This window comes from Bos taurus, chromosome 1, assembly GCF_002263795.3.
Source record: "Bos taurus isolate L1 Dominette 01449 registration number 42190680 breed Hereford chromosome 1, ARS-UCD2.0, whole genome shotgun sequence".
NCBI classification, from domain to species: Eukaryota; Metazoa; Chordata; class Mammalia; order Artiodactyla; family Bovidae; genus Bos; species Bos taurus.
In genome coordinates, this window is record NC_037328.1 from 95584507 (window position 1) to 95597344 (window position 12838).

At 38.7% G+C, this 12838-nt stretch overlaps 2 long non-coding RNA genes across 3 annotated transcripts in view; one reads left to right on the top strand and one right to left on the bottom strand.

The window, feature by feature from the left end:
• LOC132345697 (uncharacterized) overlaps positions 1-12838 on the top strand; it is a 45125-nt gene that overhangs the window by 30364 nt on the left and 1923 nt on the right. The window lies entirely within an intron of this gene.
• Positions 1-12838, bottom strand: part of LOC132345694 (uncharacterized) — a 42927-nt gene that overhangs the window by 29008 nt on the left and 1081 nt on the right. The window lies entirely within an intron of this gene.

Consider the following 12838-nt stretch of genomic DNA (forward strand, 5'->3'; position numbering starts at 1 on the left):
TCCATCCTCTTAGCAACTTTCAAGCAAACAACACATTAGTGTTAACTGTAATCCCCATGCTGTACGTTAGAACCTCGAACTTTTTCATCTTCTAATTGCATGTTTGTACACTTTGGCCAATATCTCCCCATTTCCCCCAGCTGCCAGCCCCTAACAAACCATTCTACGCTCTGTTTGCATTTGGCTTTTTTAGATTCCACACATATGAGATCATAGAGTATTTGTCTTTCTCTGTCTGACATTTTACTTAGCCTCAAATGCCCTCAAATTTCATTCAGTTGTTACAAATGGCAGGATTTCCTTCTTTTTTTAATGACTGAATAATATTTATTGTATATTTTCTTTAACACAATACTATTCGAAGCAAATAAATAGGGTGAAATATATACAATATTATTCTATACAGATACAATAATATTTATTGTATATATTCTTTTTCACACCACATTTTCTTTATCCATTCATCCATTGATGAACAAGGCTATTTCCATGCCTTAGCTATTTAAATAACGTGGCAATGAACACAGTGGGGAGGAGGTGCAGATACCTTTTTGAGATAATGATTTTGTATCTTTTGGATATGTACCCAGGAGTGGGATTGCTGCATCATTTGGAAGTTCTATTTTTAATTTTTTGAGAAATGTCCATACTGTTCTCCACTGTGGCTGGACTAACTTACATTCCCAGCAACCATGTGTCATATTTCCTTTTTCTCCATATCCTCACCAACATTTGTTATCTCTAATCTTTTTGATAATAGCCATTCTAATAGGTCTGAGGTGATATCTCATTGCAGCTACATAAAATATTCTTGTCACCATTCTTGGGAGTTGTTTGAGGTTTCCTTCCTGGAATCTATTCCCTTGTTGGTTGCCATTTTGGAGAAAATTGCTCCCTGGTGCCGTATTGCAAGACTAGCACAGCAGGGGATGAAGTCATACTAGGGTTAACATGCATTTAGTAACCTGGCTAGTTAGGTAGTTCTTCTTATCAATATAAATAAATGCAGTACCAACGCAGAGAAACAAACAAAAACTCCCTGGAAAGGATGAGGGAAGCCCTTGGCTTCCAAACAGCTTAAACAAAGAAGGCATTGTGAAATATGTGTATTTTTAAAAATTACTAGGGATTTCCCTGGCAGACCAATGGTTAAGACTCTCTGTTCCAAAAGCGAGGGGAAACAGGTCTGGTCTCTGGTCGGGGAACTAAGATCCCATATGAAGCATGGCATGGTCAAAAAAAGTGTCTCTTCTCTCTTAACCACATCTTTTTCCAACTGTCTTCTAATTAGCCAAAATCCTGTGATCTTTCCATATTAACGTGTTAATATTGCTTCATCACTCACTACTATATACAGATGCACAGGATCTCCCTATTCCCATCCTTCAGCCTCACAAAATCTTGAATATTTGTGGCTTGCTTATTCCTTAAGTTCCTTGATAGTAAATGCTTTTATTTCCTGGTGGAATCCTCCTTCTGATGCAAAACTTTTCTAGAAGAAATCTACTTATCCTTTATTCTGTTATTTTTATTTAAAAAAATTTTCTCCCACTGAGCACATTTCTGGAACAGTTTTCAAACTTGTTCTTCAATAATAACTTTTTCTCCTTGTTTCTTAACAGGAATTTCTCCTGAATTACTCTAGTGTAAAACAGATCTATGATATCAACCACCTTAGCCTATTCCACTTAATATCTTATGACTGATAATGACTGAATCAGTGTTTTAATAATGTGCTCTTTTAAAAAGACCAGTTCATAGCAAATTGATTAGAACAAACTTCAAGCAACACCATTTTTTTGTATAGAGTATTTGGCCTCTTCAGAGTATGAGTGCAGTGCAAGTCCCATCTTGAGTCTTCATGGACACGTCTGACCAACTTATGGAAAGAACCCACCAGAAACCTACTTGAATGTGGATTAAGAAACATCCTGTGGAGAGACCTAACCATAAGAGAAGAAGAAACTAGGCAAAGGAGGGGAGGGATGATTTTGAGTAGCAAAGCAGTTGTCACTTAGATTTAAGCCCTGCTGGGCTGAGTCACATAGAGAAAAAGTAGGGCTATCAGAAATAAAAACCAAGAACAGCTTTACTTACAAACACAGTGCTGAGGCAAGAGCCAAGCTAGCTGGCTGCACAGTGGTAAGAGCGATGAAACTTTCTTGTCTGCTTCTCGACACAACGCTCTGAAGCTTTAAACCTTTGACTCAAAGATCTTTATTGCCTTCACTATTGCAAAATACAGTAGGACTTCAGATATGGTGGCTTGCAATGGTTGTCTAGCAGGCGGTGGCACAGTAGGAAATGCAACTAGCAGAGGCAGACCACACAGAACACACCCAGGGACGTTTGTAAGTGCTTGAGAAGTGCAGGAAGCTGACGTCCTACAGAAATATCCCCTGGAAGGTAAGGTAGGAGCCCATGGAATTTAGATTTGATCTTTAATGTGACTCTATTACTGTCCTCAAGCTGTGGAAGCCTGGGGAAACATGAATTAAATAAAATCCTGAGATCTCTGCTGGGGCAGAAGTAAGGAATGCCTGAATTGGAATTAAAGAACAACATGACTATATAGTTTTCTTTCTATCAAAACTGGACATTTGGTTGGAAAATATATTTAGACTACAATCTGGCCACAAGTAATATATTCTTTTACATGTTCTGACTGAATAAAAAGCAAATCCAAGATGTCAACTGGTGACCTAGCATCTCCAAAAAACTTGTAAAGCAAATTAATTACAGAATTTATAGTTACAAGCACATTTTCCCAGGTTCTTCTGGTTTCATGTTTTTTGCTTTTAAATCTTGTTAACTTCTAATATACTTATGACGTGGATTTGTTCCTAATGCAGAACACATTTTAATATTCTTGTTTTTGGCAAGATTTTACACAAACATGTTACTTCCAGAAAGTGACTTAATAAGAAATGTTAATAGAAGCACCTTTATAGTGTTCATAGGCATTTAGTCTTTAATAATATGTGGAAATTAGATTTTTTAAATCCTATAATTGTTAAACTTAACACATTAAGAAACTTAACTTTAATTCTTTATAGTAAATAAGCATTATAGAAGGGCATAGGCAATAAAACAGTGGATATTTAAAATTTTTTTAATTACATAAAAATAGTGTTCTAATTATAAAATATAATTACTTCATTTACTGATGGTCTTTGGTTCTCCAGGGGAAAAGTCAATGATTTCCCTTCCCTTGGGGCAGTGGTTCTCAACCCTAGCTGCACATTCAAATCACTGGGTGAGATTTTTAAAATATCAATGCCAAAGCTCCTTCCAGAATAATTAAATCAGACTGCTTAAAGATGAAGCCCAAACACTGGTATTTTTTAAAGGCTCACCCATGACTTTAATACATAGCTGTTGTTGAGAACCACTGCTTAAGAAATAAGCTATTTTTTTCTTGCCTGGATGCTTGTACAGGTTCTCTCCTTCTCCTTAAATCTTGTAACATTCAACATGATATATCAAGGTGACTATGCCTCTTCTTTACTGCCTCATAAACTTCAGTTCTACAAACTCAGCAATTTCCCCCTATTATTCCTTTGATTATTGCTTCCAACACATTCATTCTATTTTCTCCTTTTTGTATTCTTAGGACATGTTGACTAGATTTCCTGCATCTCTCCCTTATATTTTCCTTATTTTCTCTCATTTTATCGCTGGGTCCTTATGATGTCAGTACATATTTCATATTTCTCTTTGGTATTTGACTTGCCATCTATTGCCTTTAACAATATTTGTAATTCTGTGGTTTTATTTTTCTTTTTTTTTTGATTTTTTTTAAATTTTATTTTAGTTTTGCCAAATATCAAAATGAATCCGCCACAGGTATACATGTGTTCCCCATCCTGAACCCTCCTCCCTCCTCCCTCCCCATACCATCCCTCTGGGTCGTCCCAGTGCACTAGCCCCAAGCATCCAGTATCGTGTATCGAACCTGGACTGGCAACTCGTTTCTTACATGATATTTTACATGTTTCAATGTCATTCTCCCAAATCTTCCCACCCTCTCCCTCTCCCACAGAGTCCATAAGACTGTTCTATACATCAGTGTCTCTTTTGCTGTCTCGTACACCGGGTTATTGTTACCATCTTTCTAAATTCCATACATATGCGTTAGTATACTGTATTTATGTTTTTCCTTCTGGCTTACTTCACTCTGTATAATAGGCTCCAGTTTCATCCACCTCATCAAACACATGAAAAGATGCTCAACATCACTCATTATCAGAGAAATGCAAATCAAAACCACTATGAGGCACCATTTCACACCAATCAGAATGGCTGCGATCCAAAAGTCTACAAATAATAAATGCTGGAGAGGGTGTGGAGAAAAGGGAACCCTCTTACACTGTTGGTGGGAATGCAAACTAGTACAGCCACTATGGAGAACAGTGTGGAGAGTCCTTAAAAAACTGGAAACATAAATGCCTTATGATCCAGCTATCCCACTGCTGGGCATACACACTGAGGAAACCAGAAGGGAAAGAGACACGTGTACCCCAATGTTCATTGCAGCACTGTTTATAATAGCCAGGACATGGAAGCAACCTAGATGTCCATCAGCAGATGAATGGATAAGAAAGCTATGGTACATATACACAATGGAGTATTTTTCATTTCTATACAATCTGCCTGAACCACTGTTAGCAAAAACCTGGCTAAGTCAGTTTGGCAAGAACTCTCCCCGCCCCTTCCACATCTAATCCTGCTCCATATCCGACAGGGCTCCTCGTTCTCCATCACCTCCCTGGTGGTAACTGATGATCCTGACTGGTGCTCAGCGACTCCTGTTAGGTCCATGCGGCCAGAATACCCCTTTACCCCTGATGTTCCTTCTTAGTTGTTTTAGTCCATCCACTGACCTCCATCCTGCTCTTTTGACCATAAATCCCCACTTTTACTTATTGTATTCAGACTTCAACCCTATCTCTTTCCTCCACCTCAAAACCCCATTGAAGTAGTCTCCCTGAATAAAGTCTACAGTTGGTACTGGTTCTGGGTCTTTTGGGGAGTCACAGACTCTTTTAAGAACTTGTGCAAGTTGACTCCTAGTCCCAGAAAAATGGCCACATCATAAAATTTGCATGCTACTTCACAGACCAACTCTTCCAGTCTCTGTGATCCCTGCATGAAGGCTCATGAACACTATGATAGACTCCTGGTCTAAATGAAGTTCTATCTTGTTCAGTACTTTATAATTAAACAAAAGGTGAGAGAGATTGGCTCAGAAATTAGTGTGTATTCCTGTACACCTGTGGCATCCATATGAAAAGATGGTGCTTTCACTGTTCTGACTTGGTTTGATGAAACCTCTTTAAGTTAAACGGTTTTAGTGGTGTCAGTCCACTCTAAAGGAGATCAGTCCTGGGTGTTCTTTGGAAGGATTGATGCTAAAGCTGAAACTCCAATACTTTGGCCACCTCATGCGAAGAATTGACTCATTGGAAAAGACTCTGATGCTGGGAGGGATTGGGGGGCAGGAGGAGAAGGGGACAACAGAGGATGAGATGGCTGGATGGCATCACCAGCCCGATGGACGTGAGTCTGGGTGAATTCCGGGAGTTGGCGATGGACAAGGGAGGCCTGGCGTGCTGCGATTCATGTAAAGAGTCAGACACGACTAAGCGACTGAACTGAACTGAAGAGGGTCACTTATTATCCAGTCTTTCATTCTTGCCTTTTAGGTGTAATCAGCTGTATAATAGGTAGCAGAAAGCATGTGGATTTTCTAGCAAGTGCTCACATATCCCCATCTTCTAAGTTTTACTTAGAAATTTAAAATACAATGATTCTATCAAGAAAGGGAGTGTCATTCTTTTTAATACAAGTATAGAACCTCCACATCTCAATCCTGATAAATTACCAAGGTTATTTGTTCTTTCTGCCCTCTTACCCTTTTCACTCCAAAGATAATATTTAGCTTTCGAATATATATCAGAGAAATAATTATTTTCCTTCCTTTGTGGGAAAATATTTTTTCTGCCTGGATTTCACCTCTATTTTACTTTGAAATTCAGACTTTGATCAGGTTATGTCTAGATGTAGATTTCTATTCATTTTATTTATTTTCCTGGTACTTAAGAAATTATGCTGATCTGCAGGTTAAAATTTACCTTCAGCTTATAAATGTTTCCTTTGTTGTGGTCTTAAATGTTGTTCCTCTTCTATTTGTTCAGAAAAGCTCCGTGATCCACACAATGACTCTTCACTGTTCATGTATCACATCTCTTATCTCTCCAAATGCCCACCTTCCTTATCTGTTTTCCCTATCTTATTCACTAGGGGAAAATTCATCAAGTTTATCAACTGTATTAATGATTCATTTTCTACATTATCAGTTCTGCTCCCCACTGTTTCTAATCAAGTACAAAATCTCACAGTAGAGTAATTACCTTTAAAATGCTCTATCTCTCAACTAACTCCCTCCTCAACTCTGTTCAGTTTATATTTTATTTCCAAATATATGTATATTTTTTAAATTAGGATCATTGTACAGATGCATCTAAAAATTTCTATTCCTAAACTATAAATTTATATATATATATGTATATATATAAAACTATGTCTGCCTTTTCTCTACCTTTTGCATGCAGTGTTTTCTTTCCTTTATACTACAAATTCTTTGTGGGGTTACAGTACAATAGGCTAGTTGTTCCCCAATATCTATTTTCCCTTTGTCCCTAGTATGATAGTAGAACTCTTGTTTTTTGGCTGGTTTCCTGGCACCTGAAATAAAACCTACACATCCCAGACTCCTTTGTAGCTGGGTGTGCTCATAAAACTAAGTTCTGTGTGGGGGTTAGGTGGAAGTGCTCTGTGTAACTTCTGGGAAGTGTCTCTAAATGCAAGGGAGAGTGTCCTTCGTCATCTTTTCCTGTGGCTGGAATACAGATAAAATGACTATAGCTCTTGGACAGGAGGTAAAAACCATCAGCCAAGAACGGCAGAACAGCAAGATAAAAGGCACCCATTGAGTAGCACCAAATCAGGCCTGGACTGTCTACCTCTGGACTTTTTTTTAGGTAATAGTGAAACAAATTTTATCTTATTTAAGTTACTATTATTTTGTAACCGTCACAGCCAAACTTAGTCCTACCTGATATGGGAGTTTTCTGATATTTAAACAATGAGTTTTCTTTAGTTATCTCCTCCAGAAATCAGGTGAGGAGGTTTTTTGTTTTTTTCTTAAGTCTTAACTCTTTCTTAAAAACACTTTTAGGAACCTCTTAAATCTTAAAAGAAGGCATGTGACTAGTTCTTTAATCAAACAACTTCAGCGATTAGGGCCATGTGTAATCTTGGAAGGATTCCCTTCCTTGTTTAACAGAAATATAACTTACATATCATACACTTATGTAAATATATATGTAAAAATGTACTTACTTACAGAACACTGTGCAGATCTAAAACTAGAGTACTTTCTACTAGCCATCAGGCTTCTTCCTGCCCTCTCTGAGTCACAACCCCCTGCTCTTCTGACTATACCTGCAGTCTAGATTTGATGACTTTGGACTCCACACAAGAGCGGCTGTCCCTCTGACAGCCATGGAGGTATGTTACTCAGATCTCCCTTCAAGAGAGCACCTGTCACAAGGAGTACAATTAGTTGACAGTCTCCAGATGTGAGTGCCTCAGCTTCTGAGTCAAGATCATGCTCTTTCTGGATAGTGAGAGTTGATGACTGAACATGGTGGTACAAGAGTATAACATTTCTGGCTGTGAGGCAACCTTCTATGGGTAATCTTTGTGTTGAAGCTCCTCTTTGAGCTGGCCAAGATTTCCCCAGAACTACACTACTGCCTCAGGCTCTTTCTACCCTTTCTTCCCTTCCTTCATTATATGTCAGGGGTGAAGGCTTTCTCCATCCACTCCTATTCCCAGCAAATCTGCACTTCTAATTCAATCTTGGCATCTGCTCCTCAATGAACCCAGCCATCATTCTACTCTTTTAAGTCTGTTTTCTTTTGCTTAACATTATGTTCAGACCAATCCATTTTTTTTTGCATATTGCAGTAGTTTTTCTTTTCATTTTTTGCATGGATGTGAATATTCTAAAATATATACACTTTTGACTTCATAAATAAAGCTGCTTGCTGTGACCACCCTTGCACATGTATTTTGATAGATACAAGTACTTATTTATGTAAGGTATACATCTAAAATTGGAATTCTGGGCCATAGGGTATATATATGTTTTTAGTAGACATTGTTAAACATTTTTCTAAATTAATTTTTTTAAATCAGTTTATATTCCTACTAACAATTTATATTCCTACTAACAATTTATGAGAGTTCCATAAAGCTCTACATCTTTGCCAACACTTTGTATTGTTAGCTACTTGCTTTTTCCTCTAATTAATAATGTTTACACTTATTGTTTATTGATCTATCAACTTATCTAAAGTGATTGTTAAAGTATTTTATCCATTTTTAGTTTGTTTTTCAGTTTTACTCTTTTATTTGATCTTATTCTTTGCATAGTCTGAATATGAGTTTTTTATCAGTTAACATCTATTGCACATACCTTCTACCAGTCTGAAGTTTGCCTTGTTTCTCTCTTAATGTCATCTTTTAATAAATATAAATTATTTGTTTTAATAAAGTTCAAATTTTCAATCTTTTATTTTCAGGTTAGAGTTTTGGTATCCTATTTAAGAAACTTCCTCAAACAAAAGTCATGAAGATGTCGTGTTTTCCTCGAGAAGCTTTATGGGTTCACTTTTCATGTTTAAGTCAATGCTCTGTCTCACATTAATCCTTATGTGTTGCGTGAAAAGAAAGTGAAAGTTGCTCAGTCATGTCTGACTCTTTTCGACCCCATGGATTATACAGTTCATGGAATTCTCCAGGCCAGAATACTGAAGTGGGTAGCCTTTCCTTTCTCCAGGGGATCTTTCCAACCCAGGGATCAAACCCAGGACTCCCACACTGCAGGCGGATTCTTTACCAACTGAGCCACAAGGGAATCCCAAGAATACTGGAGTGGGTAGCCTATCCCTTCTCCAGGGGATCTTCCCAACCCAGGAATCGAATTGGGGTCTCCTGAGTTGCAGGTGGATTCTTTACCAACTGAGCTATCAGGGAAGCCCTGATATGTGTTGTGTGAAGGTGAGGTCAAAATTTGGGGGGAAAAGCCATCTAAACTTCAATTTATAAAGCCTTTTTTTTTTAATTTTGTGAAAGAGCTGTGCTATTTGACAGACTTGGTGGTGTAATTCATATCTAGGGTTTCTGTGGACACCACCCCCTTCTCCAAGCTCACTGCTTGTGTGTGATACAGTTGTCCAGGCCAAGACCTCTAGCCAGGTACATCAGCAAAGAACGCTACAGCTAGTGACAGACTGCTGCTTGAGGGAGCCACTTAGGCCTCTCCTTCACACCCAGTTCCACAGAGGCAGTGAAGATCTCCAGAGCTTGGGGAAACTATCCAACAATATAATTATTGCCACTGTGCATGGGCTCTCTGCTTGAAACATTTACCATTATTTGCTACCCTGCTACCTTCAAACTCATTCAATTTTTAAGAGCCAAAAGAATCACTGATGGGTCCTGCAGTCAGCCTCCAGGGCCTCATCTCCCCAGGTCAAGCTGCTCATTGGTGACTGGCAGATAGGCCCTGGAAGGCCTTTAATCTAGTCCCAACTGCACAGGATTTAGAAGAAATTCTTTGAAGTTTCTGGCATTTGTCTGGTTTCCTTCCCTAGCTTCCAGTACTGATTTAGGGTTTTACATATTTTAAAATTTTCTAGGTCATTTTGGATGGGACTGGGAGGCAGGTGGTTCAAATATGTGCTCTCAGCCTCCCCTATTTCCTCTGAAATATAGTAATATGTCTTTCACTTTTAGCCTTGTGGGGATTGTGGAAAAAATTCTGTATGTCATGCCGCAGTCCATGGGGTCTCAAAGAATCAGAAACAACTGAGTGACTGAACTGAACTGAGGAGAAAATAGCATGTATTATTAATAGTAAAGTATTTAATAGGGGCTTCCCAGGTGGCACTAGTGGTAAAGAACCTGTCTGCCAACGAGGAGATTAAGAGACATGGGTTCGATCCCTGGGTTGAGAATGTCCCCTAGAGGAGGGGATGGCAACTCACTCCAGTATTCTTGCCTGGAGAATCCCATGGACAGAGGAGCCTGGCCAACTATACTTCCGTAGGGTCTCACAGAGTCGGACACAACTGAAGTGACTTACCCCACATTTATTAATATTGGCAATATGTATTCATTTATTCACATCTGTTTATTATATATTTCACTCCAGTCTTTTCTTTTTGCTGGGCATTTTCTGAAATATAATTGGGATCTTGTTGTATATCAAATTTTATATTATCTAAAAAACTTTTTATTGTACTATGGGTATTTCTCCATGTTATTGATAATGTTTATTTTATATATGTGTTATAATCCAATATTTATTTGTTATATGTGTGTGCATATCTGTATTTGTTTACATAGACAAAGGAAAGAAGGCAATGGCACCCCACTCCAGTACTCTTGCCTGGAAAATCCCATGGATGGAGGAGCCTGGTAGGCTTCAGTCCATGGGGTCGCTAAGAGTCGGACACAACTAAGCGACTTCACTTTCACTTTTCACTTTCATGCATTGGAGAAGGAAATGGCAACCCACTCCAGTATTCTTGCCTGGAGAATCCCAGGGATGGGGGAGCCTGGTGGGCTGCCATCTATGGGGTCGCAGAGTCGGACACGACTGAAGCGACTTAGCAGCAGGAGCAGCAGACAAAGGAAAAACTGGAAAGACAAACACTAGACTAAATGGTTAAGGGTGTGGATCTTATGTAGAAGAGGAAGAATATAACTCTACTTCATAAACTTCAATATTATTTAAATTGTTACCACAAAATACTTTTTAAAATAAAAGTTATTTTTTTCTCAAATTTCTTAATTCAATGAATATATCATATTTTATTACCCATTTTATTATGTTGCTATTTAGGTGGTTTCTATTCTTCTTATAATGTAAATGGCTTTGTTCCTAAAGCTTCATACATACATACATACATAACCCTTAGGATTTATTCCTAGAAGTAGAATTACTCCATAAGAACACTTTACAAGCCTAATACTTAATCATTTACCAAAATATTGTTTCACTTTCTACTTAACAAGTAGAACATAAAATTACTCTGTTTAAGTTATAATTAGGTTTGGCAGTTTAAAAAACTAACAATGGCGTTAAAAAAAAAAGTCACTGTAATAGTCACTTCAAAAATGATAAAACTTAAAATATGCCCCCAAATTAAATTTGCCCTAATAGCAGCTGAAATACCTAAGGTTAACAAAATATTTCATATGTAAGACCCAGAAAACCCTTTATTTTGTTAAGCCCAGAGGTAGGAATATAGGATGATATGGTGAATCATGAAATCATTAGGCATTCAGCTGCTCTGTATGTTTCACTGGGGCTTTACATGGGGGTCATAATAATTGCTGGAGCTCTAGCCGCATGCATCCCCATTCCAGACAGCATGAAAGACAAAGGGAGACACTGAAAGAGGGATAATTACTATTTTCCAAAGGGACCCTATTTAGAAGTCCAGCAATGATTTCAATGGCTTTATCTTAGCCATACGATAGATAGACATTAAACAAATAATAGAGCTGTGCTCAGTTGTGTCTGACTCTTGCAACTCCATGGACTGTAGCCTACCAGGCTCTTCTGTCCATGGAATTTTCCAGGCAAGAATACTGGAGTGGGTTGCCATTTCCTACTCCAGGGGAATCTTTCTGACCCAGAGATCCACCCGTGTCTCTTATGGCTCCTGCATTGTCAGGCGGATACTTTACCGGGGCACCACCTGGGAAGCCCATCTTAGCCATAAGGCCACAGTTAACTACAACCGAAAAATACATCCTTCTGTTAGAGCACATTACTGCCTCGAAATCAGGATTATGCTACTGAGTAAAAAGTGGAGATGGACAATGTATAGAAAATTGGCAGGCTCTACTGTACTACTATATCTTGTCCCTTCAGTCAAAAAGAGACATTTGCTCTGATCAACCTGAAACCTTGAATAGAGCATGTTATACCCCATAGCCCTGTTCAGTGTTACTATGAGGAACTGAGTGTTGAGGCAGTAAAGGAAAACATGGCCTTCCAGTCCACCCCCTCCTCTAAAGCCAGCAAGGCAGTGGCAGCATGCATGATTTAGTGTGGGCTGGGGGAGATAGTTGTCCAGGAGCTTGAGACAGTGCCAAGCACCAGAGAGCAGCGAGAGCACCACAGCATGGTTTGGAGGAGTACTGAACAGCATGGTGAAGAGGCAGGCTGCAGTGTGCACTGACACTAATCTGATTTGAGGTTCAAACTCTGTGTCACCAAACGTACAACTGAAACTGTCCCTGAAGGAAAAGAAGACCTCATCCTGTTCTTACAAGAATGGAGGAGAGCCAATAGGCATATGTGTGGATCAAATCAGGAACTCCTCCCCCATCCCACTCCCCACCCCAAACACATACACAAACAAGCATTTTTAAGCCATCAGGGTACCAAATTATTGTTTTCCCTACAATCTGTGACTTTTGTTGGGTCTCTCTGTGCTCTTCCACTCTCCTTTCACCTTGTTCTCCCTGCTATTTTGCCCCCTACCCCCTTATTAGGCCAACTTGTGTACTCTCTTTATTACAGTATCATTTATTTTTACCCTAAGAAGAATGTAATTTTGATAGGAAAGAGAGTTCTCATTTGACAGTCAAATGATATAATTTTGTGACTATTTAAAGCAAGTCATTTAACCTCTCTGAACCTTAATTCCCACATCTGTGAAACTGATGACTACTTACATATTTCCCAGGC